At 46.6% G+C, this 25,800-nt stretch overlaps 1 protein-coding gene across 1 annotated transcript in view; it reads right to left on the reverse strand.

Annotated features, from left to right (window-relative positions):
• LOC135054901 (gastrula zinc finger protein XlCGF57.1-like) overlaps positions 1-25,800 on the reverse strand; it is a 74,450-nt gene that overhangs the window by 9,658 nt on the left and 38,992 nt on the right. The gene's annotated exons all lie outside the window — the stretch shown is intronic.

A 25,800-nucleotide genomic window follows, 5' to 3' on the forward strand; every position in this document is an offset into this window, starting at 1 on the left:
TTATTAACCCATGGAGGTCTGGATTTGGAGTCACCCTCAAAATTAAAGTGGAAAAACACACTACAGGCTGATCCAACTTTGATGTAATGTCCTTAAAACAAGTCAAAATGAGGCTCAGTAGTGTGTGTGGCCTCCACGTGCCTGTATGACCTCCTTACAACCCACATAAGTAGCTCAGGTAGTGCAGCTCATCCAGGATGGCACATCAATGCGAGCTGTGACAAGAAGGTTTGCTGTGTCTGTCAGCGTAGTGTCCAGAGCATGGAGGCGCTACCAGGAGACAGGCCAGTACATCAGGAGATGTGGAGGAGGCCAACAACCCAGCAGCAGTACCGCTACCTCCGCCTTTGTGCAAGGAGGAACAGGAGGAGCACTGCCAGAGCCTTGCAAAATGACCTCCAGCAAGCCACAAATGTGCATGTGTCTACACAAACGATCAGAAACAGACTCCATGAGGGTGGTATGAGGGCCCGACGCCCACAGGTGGGGGTTGTGCTTACAGCCCAACACCATGCAGGATGTTTGGCATTTGCCAGAGAACACCAAGATTGGCAAATTCGCCACTGGCGCCCTGTGCTCTTCACAGATGAAAGCAGGCTCTCACTGAGCACGTGACAGACGTGACAGAGTCTGGAGACGCCAAGGAGAACGTTCTGCTGCCTGCAACATCCTCCAGCATGACCGGTTTGGCAGTGGGTCAGTAATGGTGTGGGGTGGCATTACTTTAGGGGGCCGCACAGCACTCCATGTGCTCACCAGAGGTAGCCTGACTGCCATTAGGTACCGAGATGAGATCCTCAGACCCCTTGTGAGACCATATGCTGGTGCGGTTGGCCCTGGGTTCCTCCTAATGCAAGACAATGCTAGACCTCATGTGGCTGGAGTGTGTCAGCAGTTCCTGCAAGACGAAGGCATTGATACTATGGACTGGCCCGCCCGTTCCCCAGACCTGAATCCAATTGAGCACATCTGGGACATCATGTCTCGCTCCATCCACCAATGCCACGTTGCACCACAGACTGTCCAGGAGTTGGCGGATGCTTTAGTCCAGGTCTGGGAGGAGATCCCTCAGGAGACCATCCGCCACCTCATCAGGAGCATGCCCAGGCGTTGTAGGGTGGTCATACAGGCACGCGGGAGGCCACACACACTACTGAGCCTCATTTTGACTTGTTTTAAGGACATTACATCAAAGTTGGATCAGCCTGTAGTGTGTTTTTCCACTTTAATTTTGATGGTGACTCCAAATCCAGACCTCCATGGGTTAATAAATTTGATTTCCATGGATAATTTTTGTGTGATTTTGTTGTCAGCACATTCAACTATGTAAAGAACAAAGTATTTAATAAGAATATTTAATTCAGTCAGATCTAGGATGTGTTATTTTAGTGTTCCCTTTATTTTTTTGAGCAGTGTATATATACACACATACACACACACATACATACATACATACATACACACACACACATACATATATTTATATTGTGAGAGTTGTATAAAAAAAACCTTTTTTGAATCACGGTGCCCTAGTGCAACGGTGGCCAACTCGCGGCTCTTTCTATCTCCGCATGCGGCTCGTAAGAAACGCGGCGCCTCCTGCTGCCCTAGTCTACAGTGTCCGGCGCCAGGCCGTGAGCCAATCAGAGCTCACGGACCGGCAGCCAATCAGGAGTCTTAGCTGTCGGTCTGCGAACTCTGATTGGCTCACAGACCGGCGCCTAATTAGAGAGAATAAACGCTGCTGGAGAGTGGAGACTGAGGGGCAGGAGAGGCGCACGCTGCGCTCTCCTCCCCTCACAAGCAGCAGACTGAGCAGAGCAGCGGTGAGCAGCACTTGGGGGGTGCAGTGTGGGGACATGTGTATCTTATACAGGCGGCATATATGGCACTGGGGGGGATGTGTATCTGCCACTGGGGGGACATGTGTTTCTGGAACTGGGGGCATATCTGGCACTGGGGGGGGACGTGTATCTGGCATTGGGAGCATATCTGGCACTGGGGAGACGTGTAGCTGGCAGTGGGGGCATATCTGGCACTGGGGGCATATTTGGCACTGGGGGCATATCTGGCACTGGGGGGACATGTGTATCTTGCACTGTGGGCATATCTGGCACTGGGGGGACATGTGTATCTGCACTGGGGGCACATCTGGCACTCGGGGGACGTGTTTCTGGCATTGGGGGCATATCTGGCACTGGGGAGACATGTAGCTGGCAGTGGGGGCATATCTGGCACTGGCGAGACGTGTAGCTGGCAGTGCGGACATATCTGGCACTGGAGGGACATGTTTATCTGGCACTGGGGGGACGTGTATCTGACAGTAAGGGCATATCTGGCACTGGGGAGACGTGTAGCTAGCAGTGGGGGCATATCTGGCACTGGGGACATATCTGGCACTGGGGGGCACATGTGTATCTGGCACTGGGGCACATGTGTATCTTACACTGGGGGCATATCTGGCACTGGGGATATGTGTATCTGGCAGTGGGGGCATATCTGGCACTGGGGAGATGTTTATCTGGCAGTGGGGGCATATCTGGCACTATGGGGACATATATGTATATGGCACTGTGGGGGCACCCAGTCTTTGGTGTTTTTATTTGTATGTGGCACTGTACAACATGAATAAAAATGGGGTTATGACACAAGGTCATACTCCTACAAACCGAAAGGTGTGTGCATAAAAATGGGGTGTGGCTTTGTGACAACTATGCCACGCACCCATTTTTGCTTGCGCACATGATATAGCTCTTACTCTTGACAACAGATCTTTTCTGGCTCTTTGCCACTGACTGGTTGGCCACCCCTGCCCTAGTGTATCAGAATTATTTTCATTGCACCCCTTAGGCCAAAAGTTTCTTATTGAGAAATTGTCACCCTTAGGGTCAGTTATGTGGTGAGGGATAAAAGTCGCTTCTGTTTGGCCACATATTTTATGATTGGAAGCCACAAGCAGGCCTGCCATCAGGGGAGTGCTGCGGGCACAGCTGTCTCGGGCCCGGCCTCTTTAAAAGAGAGGAGAGGGCCTGTGCTTCCATTTGTCCGCCGCTGCCCATCCCCGTCTTCCGCCGCCGTCCACAGCAATCTAATGGAAATGTCCCTCTCAAAATGGCCACCGCCTCAGAGGAGACAGTTAAAGATACTAGAGGAGTCTCTAGTATCTTAAATAACTGTCTACTATGAGGCGGTGGCCATTTTGGGTGGGACGTTTTCAATTGAAGCAGTCAGGCGCGAACAGTCTGCACTGCAGTGGCAGCAGCTGCAGCAGTGGCGGCCAGGGAGGTGGGGGGAGAACCCTCTGACAGAGCAGAACTCTATATATATATATATATATATATATATATATATATATATATATATATATATATACATACACATACATACATACATACATACATACATATACACACATACATACATACATACATACATATACACACATACATACACACACACACTTAAGCAAGAAATAAGAATTTACTCACCGGTAATTCTATTTCTCGTAGTCCGTAGTGGATGCTGGGAACTCCGTAAGGACCATGGGGAATAGACGGCTCCGCAGGAGACTAGGCACATCTAAAGAAAGATTTAGGACTATCTGGTGTGCACTGGCTCCTCCCCCTATGACCCTCCTCCAAGCCTCAGTTAGGACACTGTGCCCGGAAGAGCTGACACAATAAGGAAGGATTTTGAATCCCGGGTAAGACTCATACCAGCCACACCAATCACACCGTATAACTCGTGATAGGAACCCCGGTTAACAGTATGATAACAAAAGGAGCCTCTGAACAGATGGCTTGCAATAATAACCCGATTTGTGTAACAATAACTATTTACAAGTATTGCAGACAATCCGCACTTGGGATGGGTGCCCAGCATCCACTACGGACTACGAGAAATAGAATTACCGGTGAGTAAATTCTTATTTTCTCCGACGTCCTAGTGGATGCTGGGAACTCCGTAAGGACCATGGGGATTATACCAAAGCTCCCAAACGGGCGGGAGAGTGCGGACGACTCTGCAACACCGAATGAGAGAACTCCAGGTCCTCCTCAGCCAGGGTATCACAGTTGTAGAATTTTGCAAACGTGTTTGCCCCTGACCAAGTAGCAGCTCGGCAAAGTTGTAAAGCCGAGACCCCTCGGGCAGCCGCCCAAGATGAGCCCACCTTCCTTGTGGAATGGGCTTTTACAGATTTAGGCTGCGGTAGTCCTACCGCAGAATGCGCCAGCTGAATAGTGCTACAAATCCAGCGCGCAATAGTCTGGTTAGAAGCAGGAGCACCCAGTTTGTTGGGTGCATACAGGATAAACAGCAAGTCAGTTTTCCTGACTCCAGCCGTCCTGGAAACATAAATTTTCAGGGCCCTGACTACGTCCAGTAACTTGGAATCCTCCAAGTTCCCAGTAGCCGCAGGCACCACAATAGGCTGGTTCAAGTGAAACGCTGATACCACCTTCGGGAGAAACGGAGGACGAGTCCTCAATTCTGCCCTATCCATATGGAAAATCAGATAAGGGCTTTTATAGGACAAAGCCGCCAATTCTGACACACGCCTGGCCGAAGCCAGGGCCAACAGCATGACCACTTTCCACGCGAGATATTTCAAATCCACAGTCTTAAGTGGTTCAAACCAATGTGATTTCAGGAACTCCAAAACCACATTGAGATCCCAAGGTGCCACTGGGGGCACAAAAGGAGGCTGAATATGCAGAACTCCCTTGACAAAAGTCTGAACTTCAGGCAGGGAAGCTAGTTCTTTCTGGAAGAAAATCGACAGGGCCGAAATCTGGACCTTAATGGACCCCAATTTGAGGCCCAACGTCACCCCTGCTTGTAGGAAATGCAGGAATCAACCCAGTTGAAATTCCTCCGTTGGGGCCTTCCTGGCCTCACACCAAGCAGCATATTTTCGCCAATGCGGTGATAATGTTTTGCAATGACATCCTTCCTGGCTTTGATCAGGGTAGGGATGACTTCCTCCGGAATGCCCTTTTCCTTCAGGATCCGGTGTTCAACCGCCATGCCGTCAAACGCAGCCGCGGTAAGTCTTGGAACAGACAGGGCCCCTGCTGCAGCAGGTCCTGTCTGAGCGGCAGAGGCCAAGGGTCCTCTGAAAGCATCTCTTGAAGTTCCGGCTACCAAGCTCTTCTTGGCCAATCCGGAACCACGAGTATAGTTTTCACTCCTCGCCTTCGTATTACCTTGGGAATGAGAGGCAGAGGAGGAAACACATAAACCGACTGGTACACCCACGGTGTTACTAGAGCGTCCACAGCGATCGCCTGAGGGTCCCTTGACCTGGCGCAATATCTTTTTAGCTTTTTGTTGAGGCGGGACGCCATCGTGTCCACCTGTGGTCTTTACCACCGGTTTACCAGTATTTGGAAGACTTCTGGATGAAGTCCCCATTCTCCCGGGTGGAGGTCGTGCCTGCTGAGGAAGTCTGCTTCCCAGTTGTCCACTCCCGGAATGAACACTGCTGTCAGTGCTAACACATGATTTTCCGCCCATCGGAGAATCCTTGTGGCTTCTGCCATTGCCCTCCTGCTTCTTGTGCCGCCCTGTCTGTTTACATGGGCGACCGCCGTGATGTTGTCTGATTGGATCAGTACCGGCTGGTTCTGAAGCAGGGGCCTTGCTTGGCTTAGGGCATTGTAAATGGCCCTTAGCTCCAGAATATTTATGTGAAGCGAAATCTCCTGATTTGACCACAGTCCTTGGAAATTTCTTCCCTGTGTGACTGCCCCCCAGCCCCGAAGGCTGGCATCCGTGGTCACCAGGACCCAGTCCTGTATTCCGAATCTGCGGCCCTCTAGTAGATGAGCCCTCTGCAGCCACCACAGCAGCGACACCCTGGTCCTTGCCGACAGGGTTATCCGCTGTTGCATCTGGAGATGGGACCCGGACCATTTGTCCAACAGGTCCCACTGGAAAGTCCTTGCGTGGAACCTTCCGAATGGAATTGCTTCGTACGAAGCTACCATTTTTCCCAGGACTCGTGTGCATTGATGTACCGACACCTGTCCCGGTTTTAGGAGGTCTCTGACTAGAGATGACAACTCCTCGGCTTTTTCCACTGGAAGAAACACTTTTTTCTGGTCTGTGTCCAGAATCATTCCCAGGAACAGAAGACGTGTCGTCGGGACCAGCTGTGACTTTGGAATATTGAGAATCCAGCCGTGCCGTTGTAGCACTTCCCGAGAAAGTGCTACCCCCACTACCAACTGTTCCTTGGACCTCGCCTTTATCAGGAGATCGTCCAAGTACGGGATAATTAAAACTCCCTTCTTGCGAAGGAGTATCCTCATTTCGGCCATTACCCTGGTAAAGACCCTCGGTGCCGTGGGTAACCCAAACGGCAGCGTCTGGACTGATAGTGACAGTCCTGTACCACAAATCTGAGGTACTCCTGGTGAGGGTGGTAAATGGGGACATGTAGGTACGCATCCTTGATGTCCAGGGAGACCATGTAATCCCCCTCTTCCAGGCTCGCAATAACCGCCCTGAGCGATTCCATCTTGAACTTGAACCTTTTGATATAAGTGTTCAAGGATTTTAAATTTAAGATGGGCCTCACCGAACCGTCCGGTTTCGGTACCACAAACATTGTGGAATAGTAACCCTTTCCTTGCTGAAGGAGGGGTACCTAGACAATCACTTGCTGTGAATACAGTTTCTGGATAGCCACCAACACTGCCTCCCTGACAGAGGGAGTTGCTGGTAAGGCAGATTTTAGAAAACGGCGGGGGGGGGGGGGGACGTCTCGAATTCCAGCCTGTACCCCTGAGATACTACTTGAAGGATCCAGGGATCCACCTGTGAGAGAGCCCACTGTGTGCTGAAATTTCTGAGACGGGCCCCCACCGTACCCGGGTCCGCCTGTGAAGCCCCAGCGTCATGCTGTGGACTTACCGGACGCGGGGGAGGACTTTTGCTCTTGGGAACTGGCTGTATGCTGCAGCTTTTTCCCTCTACCTTTGCCTCTCGGCAGAAAGGATGCGCCTCGAGCCCTCTTGTGTTTATGGGGCCGAAAGGACTGTACTTGATAATACGGTGCTTTCTTTTGCTGTGGGGTAGCCTGTGGCAAAATGTCGATTTCCCAGCCGTAGCTGTGGAAACGAGGTCTGAAAGACCATCCCCAACAGTTCCACCCTTCAGCAAAATATTGTCCCTATCCAGGGTATCAATATTATCCGACAGGGAATCTGACCACGCAGCAGCAACACTGCACATCCATGCTGATGCAATCGCTGGTCGCAATATAATGCCCATGTGTTTATATATAGCTTTTAGGGTAGCTTCCTGCCTTCTATCAGCAGGATCCTTTTGGGCGGCCGTATCCGGAGACGGTAGTGCCACCTGTTTTGATAAATGTGTAAGCGCTTTATCTACCCCAACGTGACCTATCCTCTGGCGGGAAAGGGTACGCTGCCAATAACCTTTAGAAATTATCAATTTCTTATTGGGGGAAGTCCAGGCTTCCTCACACACCTCATTTAATTCCTCAGATGCAGGAAAAACTACTGGTAGTTTTTTCTCACCGAACATAATACCCTTTTTTGTGGTACCTGGGGTACTATCAGAAATGTGTAATACATTTTTCATTGCCTCAATCATGTAACGGGTGGACCTATTGGAGGGTACACTAGTCTCATCGTCGTCGGTATCAGTGTCGACATCTGTGTCTGTCATCTGAGGTAGCGGGCGTTTTAAAGCCCCTGATGACATTTGAGACGCTGGAACAGTCACAAGCTGAGTAGCCGGCTGTCCTATGTCGTCAAACCTTTTATGTAAGGAGCTGACACTGTCACGTAATTCCTTCCATAAGTCCATCCACACAGGTGTCGACCCCTCAGGTGGTGACAACACATTCACAGGCATTTGCTCTGACTCCACATCATTTTCCTCATCATACATGTCGACACAGCGGTACCGACACACAGCACACACACAGGGAATGCTCTGACAGAGGACAGGACCCCACAAAGCCCTTTGGGGAGACAGAGGGAGAGTATGCCAGCACACACCAGAGCGCTATATACCACAGGGATATCACCTATAAAGAGTGTTTTCCCCATATAGCTGCATATATATATATTATACTGCGCCTAAATTTGTGCCCCCCCCCCTCTCTTTTTTACCCTTTCTGTAGTGCAGGACTGCAGGGGAGAGCCAGGGAGCAATCCTTCCAGCGGAGCTGTGAGGGAAAATGGCGCCAGTGTGCTGAGGGAGATGGCTCCGCCCCTTTTTCAGGCGGGCTTTCTCCCGCTATTTTAATATTTCTGGCAGGGGTTAATATACACCTATATAGCCTCTGGGGCTATATATGGTGTCAGTTTGCCAGCCAAGGTGTTATTTATTGCTGCTCAGGGCGCCCCCCCCCAGCGCCCTGCACCCATCAGTGATCGAAGTGTGTGGTGTGCATGAGGAGCAATGGCGCACAGCTGCAGTGCTGTGCGCTACCTTGGAGAAGACAGTAGTCTTCAGCCGCCGATTTTCCGGACCTTCTTGCTTCTGGCTCTGTAAGGGGGACGGCGGCGCGGCTCCGGGAACGGACGACGAGGTCGGGTCCTGTGTGCGATCCCTCTGGAGCTAATGGTGTCCAGTAGCCTAAGAAGCCCAAGCTACCACCACTTAGGTAGGTTCGCTTCTTCTCCCCTTAGTCCCTCGGTGCAGTGAGCCTGTTGCCAGCAGGTCTCACTGTAAAATAAAAAACCTAAATTATACTTTCTTTCTAGGAGCTCAGGAGAGCCCCTAGTGTGCATCCAGCTCAGCCGGGCACAGAAATCTAACTGAGGCTTGGAGGAGGGTCATAGGGGGAGGAGCCAGTGCACACCAGATAGTCCTAAATCTTTCTTTAGATGTGCCCAGTCTCCTGCGGAGCCGTCTATTCCCCATGGTCCTTACGGAGTTCCCAGCATCCACTAGGACGTCAGAGAAAGGAGATATTGCCAGTATAAAAAAATATCACTGTAGCTCTGGGGCCATGGAGTGAAGGGGGCGGCGGCGCAGAGCTACCTCAGAGCGGGAACAACAGCATTTTGGCGCCTTGCAGCCACAGACAGCACACACACATCGCTTCCTGCCTCGCAACTGGAAAACTGGTACAGGGTGTAGCAAAGGGGAGAGCCACTATTGTACACAATCTGTGTCCTCTACAGAAATTATTAGTGCAACTGTGATACAATTAGCTGTAGGCCTCATTGGGGCTGTGCTGGTGTCTCTCTCTATGTGTCTCTTCTCACATACAGTAAGGGCAGGCTTGAACAGTATTACCGTCTGTGTGTATGATATTGTGCTTACTGTGAAATATGGGTAAACACAAGCTGTGCAGTATATGTCACACTAGATTCTCTCCAGTATCATCCGATTCTGTTTCTTGTGAACAATGCAGCCAATCTTCACAAATCAGTGATGGGGCTGGGGGAGAGGGCTAGGGTCTCTTAAAACAATGATGTCTGATATGTCATCCCAGCTCACTGCTAATGTACAAAAAACTCAGCTACTACAACAAGCTGTTGCAGACTTAAATGCTAGGGCAGATGTTACACATACCCCCCTCCCATGCAGCACCACAGAAGCATACCTCCCAACATTGCCTGCAGAGGAAGAGGGACATCTATTCAAATTAGCCTGGAAAAATCCAGACAAAATGTTCAGTGTCAAAAAAAGTGTTTGCGCACTTTCCCATTTGCTCCTGAAGGCAGGAAATTTTGGGGAGGAGCCCCCGGGGGTTGATGTATCAGGCTCTCGGCTGTCCAAAAAGGCAGTGCTGCCTGCCCTGTGCTCCTTTACTATAAATGATCCTGGGGACAGAAAGATAGAAGCTACGCTCAAAGCTATTTACATGGCAGCAGGTGTATCACGGAGGCCGGTCCTAGCAGGATGCTGGATGACCCATGCCATTCATTCGTGGGCTACTCAGATTCAGGGGGGCCTCTCCGGGGATATGCGTCTGGTCAATACGATGACTCTCCTCAAGCACATTCAGGACACTACATGCGTAGGGGAATATTAATGCTAGGACTTCTGCCATGGCAGTATCGGCACGCAGGGCTTTGTGGTTGCGTTAGTGGATAGCGGACGCAGAATCAAAGCGCAATATGGAATCCCTTCCCTTTTCCGGGGAATGGCTTTTTGGGGTTGAGTTGGATATGTGGATTTACAAAGTCACGGCTAAAAAAAACACATTTCTCCCCTCTGGGGCCCCGTCGGCTAGGCGTTCCTACCCGGGTCCTTTCGGCCTAACAGATTTCGATCTAGGGCCAGAGGTGCCTCCAATGTGAATAGAGGCACCAGAGGTAAGTCAAAAAGACCTGCCACCACCGGCTTTCAGGAAGAGAGCACCAGTTCTGCTTCCACTAAGTCCTCAGCATGACGGTGCCCACTCACCCCGAGGAGATCTCGAGGTGGGAGCTCAACTGTGTCCCTTCAGACACATCTGGGAAGACTCCTGCCAGGATACCTAGGTAAGGAAACTCATTTCTCAGGGCTACAAGCTGGAGTTCGATGGTGCTCCTCCCCAACGATTTTTCAAATCAAGCTTACCAGCTTTGGAGAATACGCAGGTTACGTTGCAACAGGCCATCCAAAAATTGGTCCAGTCCCACATCTTTGTTCAGGTACCGATACCACAACATGGCAGGGGTTATTACTCAAACCTGTTTGTGGTACCGAAGCCGGACGGCTCGGTACAGCCCATTTTGAATCTAAAGTCCTTGAATCCTTACCTAAAGGTTTTCAAGTTCAAAATGGAATCCCTGAGGGCAGTGATTGCGGGTCTGGAAAAACAGGAATTCATGGTTTCCCTGGATATATCAAGGACACCTACCTTCATATTCCAATTTGGCCACCTCATCAGGCTTATCTGAGGTTTGCCCTACTGGACGATCACTACCAGTTCCAGGCACTACCCTTTGGCCTGTCCACAGCTCTGTGGGTGTTCACGAAGGTGATGGCGGAGATAATGATCCAACTCAGCATCCAGGGGGTCAATGTTGTCCCTTACCTGGATGATCTTCTGATAAAAGCAAGATCCAGGGAGCTTTTATTGCTCCATATTGACCACACTATCCAACTTCTGTCACGCCATGGGTGGATTGTCAATCTACAGAAGTCCCACCTGGAGCCAACTCAGCAGATCCTGTTCTTGGAGCTGTTGCTGGATACTGTGGCCCAGAAGGTGTTCCTCCCAGAGGACAAGGCGAGAACACTTCAGGAGATGATCCGCATGGTGCTCCGACCTGCTCGTGCAGCCATCCATCTTCTGCACCATATTGTTGGGGGAAGATGGTCGCCTCCTACGAGGCAATCCAATATGGGAGGTTCCATGCCAGAACTTTTCAATTGGATCTCCTGAGCAAGTGGTTTGGATCACATCTACAGATGCATCGGATGATTCGGCTCTCACCTGAGGCCAGGATTTCCCTCCTGTGGTGGCTGCAGTCCTCCAACCTACTGGAAGGCCAGAGTTTCGGGATTCAGGATTGGGCCCTCCTCACAACGGATGTGAGAGTCTGTGAGGATGGGGAGCTGTCACCCAAGGGGCGCAGTTCCAGGGCAGGTGGTCAGCCCACGAAACCCTCCTTTCAACCAATATTCTGGAACTTCGGACGATCTACAATGCTCTGCTTCAGGCCTCTTGTCTGCTCACGGATCACGCAATCCAAGTTCAGTCGGACAGCGCCACAGCACTGGCGTACATCAATCGACAAAGAGGGACAAAAACCAGATCCTGCATGCGAGAGGTGTCAAAGATACTCCTCTGGGCGGAAAGAAATGCAAGAGCAATGTCCGCAATCTTCATGCCGGGCGTGGACAACTGGGAAGCGGACTTCCTGAGTCATCATGATCTCCATCCGGGGGAGTGGGGACTCCACCATCAGGTGTTCCAGCAGATCATCCAAAGGTGGGGCTGCCCACAGATAGACATGATGGCTTCTCGACTCAACAAGAAGCTTCACTGGTATTGCTCACGAACCAGGGACCTTCACGCAAGGGCAGTGGATGCACTGACGTCGCCTTGGCCTTACCAGCAGGTCTACCCGTTTCCTCCGATTCCGTTGCTCCCAAGGGAGCTCAAGCAAATCAGAAATCAAGGAGTCCAGGCAATTCTGATTGGCCTCGGAGGGCATAGTACGCGGATATTCTGGACATGTCCTTTAAAGACCCTTGGCCTCTACCGCTAAGAAGCGATCTTCGTCAACAAACACCGTTCATCTACCGGGACTTATGGCGACTTTGACGGCATGGAGGTTGAGTGGAACATCCTAGCTCACAAGGGCCTTTCCAAAAAGGTTATAGCTATCATGGTTCAGGCCAGGAAACCTGTGACGTTAAAACGCTATCATCATATCTGGAGAAGATATGTCTCTGCGAGGAATGCACGTATACGCCTGCAGAATTCCACTTGGGAGCCTAGGTACACAGTTTGAGAACCACTGTGTAAAACTATCCCTAATCTATTCGGAATACTCTAGTCTCTAACCTTAAGAGCAGACTGGATAGGCCATGTGGCTCTTATCTGCAGTTATCTTCTATGTGAAGAAAATGTTCTTTTTGCGTGGCACTAACTCACATTTATCATCAGGCAGTTGCTGTGGAACTTATCACATGCCACTTACGCACATTTTCACCTGAGGGACTGGCTATTGAAGTGGGGAGAGAGTGCGCTGAAGATTTTCCTAGAGTGCAGAGAGGGTGAAACACATATGAGACATTGCATTCCCCGCTCCCTCATACCACTGTGTAATGTGAGATTTTTATACATGTGGGTTCTGTAGTAGTCTATGGCTCACCCATATTGGTTTGGAGTGGCTGGCACCTTTTGAAAACACTTTTTAGGGATTATCACTAACCCGGGAATAGGAACTGAGGTATATCCTGGGTGGGCATATAATAATAGGGTTCCCTGGGTTATCCTATACAGGTACTATTGATCTCAGGAGGAATCATGTTGCTTTTGCATTTGAGATAGTAAGTAGATTTTATCACATTTGTGATCCCTTATACTGCTGATATAACAGTATGTGAGACATATACTTAATATGTTGCCGATACCAATATTTATTGTATTGGATTTACTATGTGAGATATATGCTTCAGATGCTGCGGACACCAATGCCATCACTATAAACTTTATATACTGTTGCTATTGTTATTTATAGTATTGGATCTAAATGTTTTCCTGACAAGATCATCATTTGCATACAAAAGTTAATATACATTTTTTTGTCATCAACATATTTTTGCATTCCAATACGATTATATTTCTGGTGTCTTATATTTACATACTGTACCTCCAGCAATATATGCACCATAAGGGAGGTGGTAACATCTATTCATTTTTGGCTTGCTTAAAGTATATTTTTGACTAGACTCATGAGGAAGTGGGTAATCATTACGATACATTATTCTATGTTTTCCTATTACAGGCTTTATTCCAGCGACCTGTTTTGATCTGCATTATTAAATGTTATTTTAAGGAGGAGCATCCACTGGTATGTATCCTACTTCAACACGGTAGTGTTTAGCACCTGTTCGCTCTTTTTATTCATTTTTCATTATCAAAGTTTTATCGAATATAATTTTGTTCTTCCTCTGGACTGATAAAGTCTTATCGTAATTGTATGCTTTTTTAGATATTCCATGTAATGGCCATCTTTTTGTCATCATCATACGATTAATGCTCTTAATGGGATCCACATAGATGGGTACCCCACTATTTGTTTCTTATTGGTTTGTATGACAGCATTCCTATTGTTATTGGTACCATCCTTTGGTCAGATCAAAATGTACTGACTTCTGCCTACCACCTAGATATTTGACCCCTGATGAAGTCCTATGGACGAAACGCATAGGGTTGCTTTCTACAGATCGTTTCACTTCTGGAAAGAAATTATATCGAGATTTTCTCCTCCACAATCAAACGCAAACAGTACCATTGTCTTTTAAAATGCTAAATGTTGTGTGGATTCAGTATGAAATATATATTATATTGTGATTCACTGTTTTATTTATGGATGTACATTGTACATATTGTAAATAAACATTTTTATTCAAATCGGTATTGTCTAACTAACCCTACTTAAGACATCTAGGTGGTATTCATACATTAGCACCCTCAGGAACCTTTTGTTTTTGTTTCTACAAGATTGAACCCCCATCTAACGGGGTACCTCTTGGGGTGTTACTCCTTCAATAGCGCATAGTAGGAACGTAATTGAAATATATATTTTGTATATATATATATATATATACCAAGAAATTGAAGAAGCAGTGAGCGCCAATAGTGCATTAAAAGTGTATAACAATTTTATTATAAAAAGTCCAAGTCGGTAACAAGTATGAACCCGTACCATAAAAGGCGGTGAAACCACCGCTTGTATAACCAGCACTAGAATTACCCCACAGTGCAAACAGCGTTCTCAGTTCGGAGTCCGTACGTCAGACCACGCCCATATGCGTTTCGTCATTCGACTTCGTCAGTGGGCTTGGTCTGAAGTCACAATAGCGTTGTTTAAATACACTTCTCAGTATTTCAATTGGCCCGTGCAAATTACATTCAAATAAGCTACAGCTTATCTAAAAAAACAACATCCCCTTAATACACCGATGATTCAAAGTATCAAGTGCTAAGCTTCTGTACAATAAACATTGTAACAAGAGTTCATCAAAGCATCTAAAATAAATATATACATCCAAATAAATAACAATAATATGAGACAATATAATACATTCGATTAGGCAAATAAGCGCATCACCATAAATGACCTTATCACACAGAATAACCAGGCTAACCATTCATCACCCATATAAATTCTTAATAAACGGTTCCATATTCCTCATGTGTCATATATATATATATATATATATATATATATAACATTGCATACATTAAGACGCATGAGCAGACGTCTCGTCTGGCCAAAAAAAACCTTCATTCTGGCTAAATTACCCGTAACTGTGTTACTTACAATAATGATAACAACACTTAAAAATAAGCTTATATTAATATTACATGTTACTCGTCCTAGCGTAACTTGTAACCTTATTCCCGTCGCATGACTAAAGCCGGATGGTCAAACAGCGCACATTGATGACACAGACGGGATCGAAAACCAGTATAATTAAAAGACCTGACGTCTATTTAAGAGACCCGCACTTGCTTATGCAACCCATTATTTAAAAGGGAAACAACTATAGCATGTTCTATAGTAATGATGAGGACTAAAATTTAAAAACCTCTATTTACAGTAGACACAGACTATGAAAAAATAATAATAAGGAGAGGAAAAAATGAGGGAAAAAATGAATGAAAAACTAAGCAAAAGTCATCCGAAATGGGAAACAATGTGATGTGGTAAGACTTTTGCTTAGTTTTCATTCATTTTTTCCCTCATTTTTTCCTTTCATTATTATTTTTTCATAGTCTGTCTATTGTAAATAGAGGTTTTTAAATTTTAGTCCTCATCATTACTATAGAACATGCTATAGTTGTTTTCCTTTTAAATAATGGGTTGCATAAGCAAGTGCGGGTCTCTTAAATAGACGTCAGGTCTTTTAATTATACTGGTTTTCGATCCCGTCTGTGTCATCAATGTGCGCTGTTTGACCATCCGGCTTTAGTCATGCGACGGGAATAAGGTTACAAGTTACGCTAGGACGAGTAACATGTAATATTAATATAAGCTTATTTTTAAGTGTTGTTATCATTATTGTAAGTAACACAGTTACGGGTAATTTAGCCAGAATGAAGGTTTTTTTTGGCCAGACGAGACGTCGGCTCATGCGTCTTAATGTATGCAATGTTATATATATATGACACGAGTAATATGGAACCGTTAATTAAGAATTTATATGGGTGATGAATGGTTAGCCTGGTTATTCTGTGTGATAAGGTCATTTATGGTGATGCGCTTATTTGCCTAATCGAATGTATTATATTGTCTCATATTATTGTTATTTATTTGGATGTATATATTTATTTTAGATGCTTTGATGAACTCTTGTTACAATGTTTATTGTACAGAAGCTTAGCACTTGATACTTTGAATCATCGGTGTATTAAGGGGATGTTGTTTTTTTAGATAAGCTGTAGCTTATTTGAATGTAATTTGCACGGGCCAATTGAAATACTGAGAAGTGTATTTAAACAACGCTATTGTGACTTCAGACCAAGCCCACTGAAGAAGTCGAATGACGAAACGCGTATGGGCGTGGTCTGACGTACGAACTCCGAACTGAGAACGCTGTTTGCACTGTGGGGTAATTCTTGTGCTGGTTATACAAGCGGTGGTTTAACTGCCTTTTATGGTACGGGTTCATACTTGTTACCGACTTGGACTTTTTATAATAAAATTGTTATACACTTTTAATGCACTATTGGCGCTCCCTGCTTCTTCAATTTCTTGGCAGGATTATCACCTGTTCGGGACCGGGCGTCATTGGGGAAGAGACAGCTGGAAGTCCCAGAGTTGCACATTGACAAGTTTCATCTGCCAGTAATACTGGATGTCAGTGACTGTGAGGAACACTGTTTCTTGTCCAGCCTTGGACTTGTAGTTCCACTGGACTTTAAATTTACCTTGTTTATGCGCTCATACTGCTTGTTTTAAATATATATATGTCCCTACTATGAGCCATTGAAGGAGTAATTTATATATATATATATATATATATATATATATATATAATAAGAATTTACTCACCGGTAATTCTATTTCTCGTAGTCTGTAGTGTATGCTGCGAACTCCGTAAGGACCATGGGGAATAGACGGGCTCCGCAGGAGACTGGGCACTCTTAAAAGAAAGATTAGGTACTATATCTGGTGTGCACTGGCTCCTCCCTCTATGCCCCTCCTCAAGACCTCAGTTAGGGAAACTGTGCCCGGAAGAGCTGACATTACCAGGAAAGGATTTGGAATCCAGGGTAAGACTCATACCAGCCACACCAATCACACTGTACAACTCGTGATAACCATACCAAGTTAACAGTATGAACAACAACTGAGCCTTAGTAACAGATGGCTCATAACAATAACCCTTTAGTTAAGCAATAACTATATACATGTATTGCAGAGAGTCCGCACTTGGGACGGGCGCCCAGCATCCACTACGGACTACGAGAAATAGAATTACCGGTGAGTAAATTCTTATTTTCTCTGACATCCTAGTGGATGCTGGAAACTCCGTAAGGACCACGGGGATTATACCAAAGCTCCCAAACGGGCGGGAGAGTGCGGATGACTCTGCAGCACCGAATGAGCAAAGGCAAGGTCCTCCTCAGCCAGGGTATCAAACTTGTAGAACTTAGCAAACTGGTTTGAACCCGACCAAGTAGCAGCTCGGCAAAGCTGTAAAGCCGAGACCCCTCGGGCAGCCGCCCAAGAAGAGCCCACCTTCCTTGTGGAATGGGCTTTTACTGATTTAGGATGCGGCAATCCTGCCGCAGAATGAGCTTGCTGAATCGTGCTACAGATCCAGTGCACAATAGTTTGCATTGAATCAGGAGCACCCAGCTTGTTGGGCGCATGCAGGATAAACAGCGAGTCAGTTTTCCTGACTCCAGCCGTCCTGGCTACATATATTTTCAAAGCCCTGACTACATCTAGTAACTTGGAGTCCTCCAAGTCCCTAGTAGCCGCAGGCACCACAATAGGTTGGTTCAAATGAAACGCTGATACCACCTTAGGGAGAAATTGGGGACGAGTCCTCAATTCTGCCCTGTCCATATGGAAGATCAGATAAGGGCTTTTACACGACAAAGCCGCCAATTCTGACACACGCCTAGCCGAAGCTAAGGCCAATAGCATGACCACTTTCCACGTGAGATATTTTAGCTCCACGGTCTTAAGTGGCTCAAACCAGTGGGATTTCAGGAAATCCAACACAACGTTAAGATCCCAAGGTGCCACTGGAGGCACAAAAGGGGCTGAATATGCAGCATTCCCTTAACAAACGTCTGAACTTCAGGCAGTGAAGCCAGTTCTTTTTGAAAGAAAATAGATAGGGCCAAAATCTGTACCTTTATGGATCCTAATTTTAGGCCCATAGACACTCCTGACTGTAGGAAGTGCAAGAATCGACCCAGCTGGAATTCTTCTGTAGGGGCCTTCCTGGCCTCACACCAAGCAACATATTTTCGCCATATATGGTGATAATGTTGTGCTGTCACGTCTTTCCTAGCCTTTATCAGCGTAGGAATCACTTCATCTGGAATGCCCTTTTCCGTTAGGATACGGCGTTCAACCGCCATGCCGTCAAACGCAGCCGCGGTAAGTCTTGGAACAGACAGGGCCCCTGCTGTAACAGGTCCTGTCTGAGAGGCAGAGGCCATGGGTCCTCTGAGATCATTTCTTGTAGTTCTGGGTACCAAGTTCTTCTTGGCCAATCCGGAACGATGAGTATAGTTCTTACTCCTCTCTTTCTTACAATCCTCAGTACCTTGGGTATGAGAGGAAGAGGAGGGAACACATAAACCGACTGGCACACCCACGGTGTCACTAGTGCGTCCACAGCTATCGCCTGAGGGTCTCTTGACCTGGCGCAATATCTTTTTAGCTTTTTGTTGAGACGGGACGCCATCATGTCTACCTGTGGCCGTTCCCAACGATTTACAATCAGCGTGAAGACTTCTGGATGAAGTCCCCACTCTCCCGGGTGGAGGTCGTGCCTGCTGAGGAAGTCTGCTTCCCAGTTGTCCACTCCCGGAATGAACACTGCTGACAGTGCTAGCACGTGATTCTCCGCCCATCGAAGAATCCTTGTGGCTTCTGCCATCGCCATCCTGCTTCTTGTGCCGCCCTGTCGGTTTACATGGGCGACCGCCGTGATGTTGTCTGACTGAATCAGCACCGGTTGGTTTTGAAGCAGGGGTTCTGCTTGACTCAGGGCGTTGTAAATGGCCCTTAGTTCCAGAATATTTATGTTTAGGGAAGTCTCCTGACCTGACCACTGTCCTTGGAAGTTCCTTCCCTGAGTGACTGCCCCCAACCTCGGAGGCTTGCATCCGTGGTCACCAGGACCCAGTCCTGTATGCCGAATCTGCGGCCCTCGAGAAGATGAGCACTCTGCAGCCACCACAGCAGAGACACCCTGGCCCTCGGGGACAGGGTGATCAGCCGATGCATCTGAAGATGCGATCCGGACCACTTGTCTAACAGATCCCATTGAAAGATCCTTGCATGGAACCTGCCGAAGGGAATTGCTTCGTAAGAAGCTACCATCTTTCCCAGGACTCGCGTGCAGTGATGCACAGACACCTGTTTTGGTTTCAGGAGGTCCCTGACCAGAGATGACAATTCCTGGGCCTTCTCCACCGGGAGAAACACCATCTTCTGTTCTGTGTCCAGAATCATGCCCAAGAACAGCAGACGCGTCGCAGGAATCAGCTGCGACTTTGGGATATTCAGAATCCAGCCGTGCTGTTGCAGCACTTCCCGAGATAGTGCTACGTTGACTAACAACTGCTCCTTGGACCTCGCCTTTATAAGGAGATCGTCCAAGTACGGGATAATTATAACTCCCTTCTTCCGAAGGAGTATCATCATTTCGGCCATTACCTTGGTAAATACCCTCGGTGCCGTGGACAGACCAAACAGCAACGTCTGGAATTGGTAATGACAGTCTTGTACCACAAACCTGAGGTACTCCTGGTGAGGTTGGTAAATGGGGACATGCAGATAAGCGTCCTTGATGTCCAGCGACACCATAAAATCCCCCTCTTCCAGGCTTGCAATAACCGCCCTGAGCGATTCCATTTTGAACTTGAACTTCCTTACATAAGTGTTCAAGGATTTTAAATTTAGAATGGGTCTCACCGAACCGTCTGGTTTCGGTACCACAAACATTGTGGAATAGTAACCCCGTCCCTGTTGAATGAGGGGAACCTTGATTATCACCTGCTGAAGGTACAGCTTGTGAATAGCCGCCAACACTACCTCCCTTTCCCTGGGAGCCGCTGGCAAGGCTGATTTGAGGTAACGGCGAGGGGGAGTCGCCTCGAACTCCAGCATGTATCCCTGAGATACCACTTGTAGAACCCAGAGATCCACCTGTGAGCGAACCCACCGGTCGCTGAAGTTCCGGAGACGCGCCCCCACCGCACCTGGCTCCACCTGTGGAGCCCCAGCGTCATGCAGTGGACTTAGTGGAAGCAGGGGAGGATTTTTGTTCCTGGGAACTGGCTGTCTGGTGCAGCTTTTTCCCTCTACCCCTGCCTCTGGGCAGAAAGGATGTGCCTCTGACCCGCTTGCCTTTCTGAGGCCGAAAGGACTGTACTTGATAATACGGTGCTTTCTTAGGCTGTGAGGAAACCTGAGGTAAAAAAGTCGACTTCCCAGCTGTTGCTGTGGATACGAGGTCCGAGAGACCGTCCCCAAACAATTCCTCACCCTTATAAGGCAAAACCTCCATGTGCCTTGTAGAATCAGCATCACCTGTCCACTGCCGAGTCCATAATACTCTCCTGGCAGAAATGGACATTGCATTAATTCTAGATGCCAGCCGGCAAATGTCCCTCTGTGCATCCCTCATATACAAGACAACGTCTTTTATATGCTCTATGGTTAGCAAAATAGCATCCCTGTCGAGGGTATCAATGTTGTCTGTCAGGGTATCAGACCATGCGGCTGCAGCACTACACATCCATGCTGAAGCAATAGCAGGTCTCAGTATAGTACCCGAGTGTGTATATACAGACTTCAGGATAGCCTCCTGCTTTCCATCTGCAGGCTCCTTTAGGGCGGCCGTATCCTGAGACGGCAGTGCCACCCTTTTAGATAATCGTGTGAGCGCCTTGTCCACCCTAGGGGATGTCTCCCAGCGTAACCTATCCGTTGGCGGGAAAGTGTACGCCATCAGTAACCTCTTAGAAATCACTAGTTTTTTATCAGGGGAACCCCACGCTTCTTCACACAATTCATTTAATTCATCAGATGGGGGAAAAGTCACTGGCTGCTTTTTCTCCCCAAACATAATACCCTTTTTAGTGGTAACCGGGTTAATGTCAGAAATGTGCAACACATTTTTCATTGCCGTAATCATGCATCGGATGGCCCTTGTGGACTGTACATTTGTCTCATCCTCGTCTACACTGGAGTCAGACTCCGTGTCGACATCTGTGTCTGCCACCTGAGCTAGCGGGCGTTTTTGAGCCCCTGATGGCCTCTGAGACGCCTGGGCAGGCGCGGGCTGAGATGCCGGCTGTCCCAAGGCTGTTACGTCATCAAACCTTTTATGTAAAGAGTTGATACTGTCGGTTAATACCTTCCACATATCCATCCACTCCGGTGTCGGCCCCGTAGGGGGCGACATCACACTTATCGGCTCCGCCTCCACGTAGCCCTCCTCATCAAATATGTCGACACAGCCGTACCGATACACCGCACACACACAGGGAATGCTCTGACTGAGGACAGGACCCCACCAAGTCCTTTGGGGAGACAGAGAGAATGTATGCCAGCACACACCACAGCGCTATATAACACAGGGATTTTCACTATACTGAGTGATTTTTCCCAATAGCTGCTTATTAACACCAATTGCACCTAAATTTATGTGCCCCCCCCTCTCTTTTTTACCCTTGTCGTACTGGATACTGCAGGGGAGAGCCTGGGTAGCGTCCTTCCAGCGGAGCTGTGAAGAGAAAACGGCGCTGGCTGTGCTGAGGAAGATAGCCCCGCCCCCTCAGCGGCGGGCTTCTCCCGCTTTTTATAATGTTAATGGCGGAGTTTTTTGCACATATACAGTGTTATACACTGTATTATGTGCTATTTTTGCCAAAAGGTAAACTAATTGCTGCCCAGGGCGCACCCCCCCCCCCCCCCAGCGCCCTGCACCCAACAGTGACCGGAGTGTGTGGTGTGCTATGGGAGCAATGGCGCACAGCTGCAGTGCTGTGCGCTACCATAATGAAGACAGGAGTCTTCAGCCGCCGTTTTTCATCTTTATCTTCCGTCTTCTGGCTCTGCAAGGGGGACGGCGGCGCGGCTCCAGGAACGGACGATCGAGGTCGGGCCCTGTGTTCGATCCCTCTGGAGCTAATGGTGTCCAGTAGCCTTAGAAGCACAAGCTAGCTGCAAGCAGGTAGGTTTGCTTCTCTCCCCTCAGTCCCTCGTAGCAGTGAGTCTGTTGCCAGCAGATCTCACTGAAAATAAAAAACCTAACAAATACTTTCTTTTCTAGTGAGCTCAGGAGAGCCCAATAGGTGCATCCAGCTCTGGCCGGGCACAGATTCTAACTGAGGTCTGGAGGAGGGGCATAGAGGGAGGAGCCAGTGCACACCAGATATAGTACCTAATCTTTCGTTTAAGAGTGCCCACTCTCCTGCGGAGCCCGTCTATTCCCCATGGTCCTTACGGAGTTCCCAGCATCCACTAGGACGTCAGAGAAATATATATATATATATATATATATATATATATATATATACACATACACACACACACACACACACAGAGAAAGGTACGGCACTCCTAAAAGCTCCATTTGTATAATGCCGGTGCCTCCGTAAAACCGAAGTAATATAGCAAAGTACAGACGTGGCACTCACGGCAACTCCAAGAAATCACACAGTCAACAGAACTTCTGTTGACTGTGTGATTTCTTGGAGTTGCCATGAGTGCCACGTCTGTACTTTGCTATATATATATATATATTATATAATATTAAAAATACACACACTCGCTATTGAAGGAGTATAGATGTTTGTGTATTAATATATATATATATATATATATATATATATATATAAAGTAGCCTAACTGTACTATTTAAGGAGTACAACATTGGTATGGAAACACTGACGTCATTGCAGACTTATACTTCACCCTAGTTGGGGTTATTTACCATATAACCACTTTTCTATGTCTATTCATGTAGTTAATAAGAATAATATTGTGTGACTTGATGTAAGGATGGTAACATATCGAATATTGTCAACTACAAGTTCAAATGTAAAAAAAATTATATATATATATATATATATATATATATATATATATATATATATTAGTGTGTGTGTGTGTGTGCTCAAATTTATTGGTATTACCTATGCAAGTTTGAGTAAAAACACTACTTAGAATGGCTTACATAAGAAGCCATTTGAGTGGGGGGGGGGGGGGGGACTGCAGCCAGGGGTGTATCTAGGGCAGGGGTCGGCAACCCCAGTGGGACGCAGGGAGAGACCGCCGTAGCCCGGCCGTTACCAAGTCAAAGACAGGTAGGTGGCCACGGCAGACCTCTATCCCCTTCCCTACTGCACATCCACATCCCCCCCCCCCTCCACCTGGCATGCTTGGGTTTTAGAAAAAAAACGTCCTATATTATATGTATATAAATTAATATATTATATAATTATATATATTTAAGGGCCAGAATAAAATGACTGGGCACATTTAAGGGGCAGAAATAAATAGCTAGACATATATGGGGCAAAATAAAATGGCTGGACACATACATGGGTCAGAAATGACTATAAATCTCTTTGTTGTATTGAAAAATACTAGTCAGTAGATTTTGTATTACATTGTACCTCTTTTACGTTATTGTGGATATGTATAAATTTAAGGATAATGGCATTTTTTGTTTGCTTCAGGGTGATAATTAAAGTTCTGCTTTTTATTTAAAAAAAATACAAGGACGACTCAAATAGACATTGAGTATTTTATTTGAAAGTAACCTTCAATCCAGCGTCTTTTTTTTTTTCGGAGTTCAAAATATTTTTGTTGTATGCAGAAATAAAATGTTTTCCCTGTAGCAGTTCATTGATTTCATAAATGAAACACGGTATAGTTTTTTTTTTATACATAGAATAAAGCTAAAATAGGATTTTAATACTTACCGGTAAATCCTTTTCTCTTAGTCCGTAGAGGATGCTGGGGATGCTTCAAGAACCATGGGGTATAAACGGGATCCGCAGGAGACATGGGCACTTTAAGACTTTAAAAGGGGTGTGAACTGGCTCCTCCCTCTATGCCCCTCCTCCAGACTCCAGTTATAGGAACTGTGCCCAGGGAGACTGATATAAAAGTATGTGCGACCCCCCTGGACGGCCAATTGTGTCTGCTAGAGATTCACTTTATAGCAATATCTCTAAATTTTTGGATTGTTATTTACAACCATGTGTCCAGGCGGGGAGCACATACTTGAGGGATACCACGGATCTTTTATGTGAATTACAAGAATTGGGTGAGTTGCCTCCCAACACATGGCTATGCACGTTAGACATCAGTAGTCTCTACACCAGTATCCCCCATGAGGGGGGACTTGAAGCAAATGTCTGATTACAGATAACGTACTATACACTGGTCCTAATGTTCAGTTCTTTCTTGTGTTGTTAGAATTAGTATTGAAACGGAATTATTTTTACTTTAATGGTCAATACTATATTCAGTGTTCCGGGTGTGCCATGGGATCTCACGTGGCACCCATGTATGCCAATGCATATATGTCGATATTGGAGAAGACATTGTTCTTCAATCGGGAGAATAGAGAACGAATAATATTCTATAAACGTTATATCGATGATTTAATTCTTTTTTGGGCTGGTACTCGTATAGAATTTGAGGATTTAGTAGAACGTATTAACAATTTGGATTGTCATATAAAATTTACGTATACCATCAGTCGGGAAGAGATCTCCTATCTAGATGTTAAAATCAAAGTTGATGGGGAGAATATGATACATACCAGTGTCTATATGAAAGCCACTGATAGGAATACCCTTTTAAGGGCAGATAGTTACCATCCACAATCAACTATTAATAGTCTCCCCTATTCCCAATTCTTAAGGACGAGAAGAATTACCAGTGATGAGAATCTATTGGATCAGAGTCTAGAAGTTATGACTGCTAAATTCAGAAATAGGGGATATAGGGATGATGTACTAACAGCCGCGAAAAATAAAGCCAGATGCATTCCAAGGGCTGAGACTCTCAAAAAAAATCGACAAAGAGGAAGACTGGGGACACCCTTAATTGGGCACATAAATATACAGTAGCCCATGATAAAATTAGGGAGACAAGTACCAATGTATGGCCAGTAATACAAAATGAAATCAAAAGTTTAAAATACACAAATATTAGACATTGTTACCGCAGAGGGAAAAACATTCGAGACTGGACGGTGCACTCTGATATTACCAGACAACTAAAATAAAAAAATGGGAACAAGAGTAGAAGCAATGGTTGCTTTAAATGTACAGGGTGCACCACCTGTAGTCATATGACATCGGGCAAATATTTTTGCCATCCCCACACTGGTCGTAGATATGAGATCCGCCATGCCTTAACTTGTACCAGCACGTATATTATTTATCTCATCAAGTGCCCTTGTGGCTTATGCTATATTGGCAAAACCATACGCTCCTGTAGAGAGCGCATGGCGTTACATAGATCAGCAATAAGAGCAGCGATCAATGGCAAAGGTTCAGATCAGCCGATTGCCAGGCACTTTAAAGAGGCGAGACATAATATGGCCAGTCTGCGACATATGATCATAGATCACATCCCGGATGATGGGAGGCAGGGGGACCGACACAAGAGGTTACTGCAGTGCGAGGCTAAATGGATTCACATGCTAGACACTGTGAAACCGAGGGGCCTCAATGATCAACTGAACCTAAGCGTGTTTTTGTAATATTAAAATAATGATTCTTTTGATAAATTAATGTTTAGGCTAAAATTTGATCTATTCACACTGATCCTGTACTTATATGTATATATGTGGAGCTTTCACATTGTTTTTAATTGGGATATCACTGTTAGTTGTTTTAGTATATAGATTGTTTATTAT

The sequence above is a fragment of the Pseudophryne corroboree genome, chromosome 3, assembly GCF_028390025.1.
Source record: "Pseudophryne corroboree isolate aPseCor3 chromosome 3, aPseCor3.hap2, whole genome shotgun sequence".
Classification (NCBI taxonomy): Eukaryota; Metazoa; Chordata; class Amphibia; order Anura; family Myobatrachidae; genus Pseudophryne; species Pseudophryne corroboree.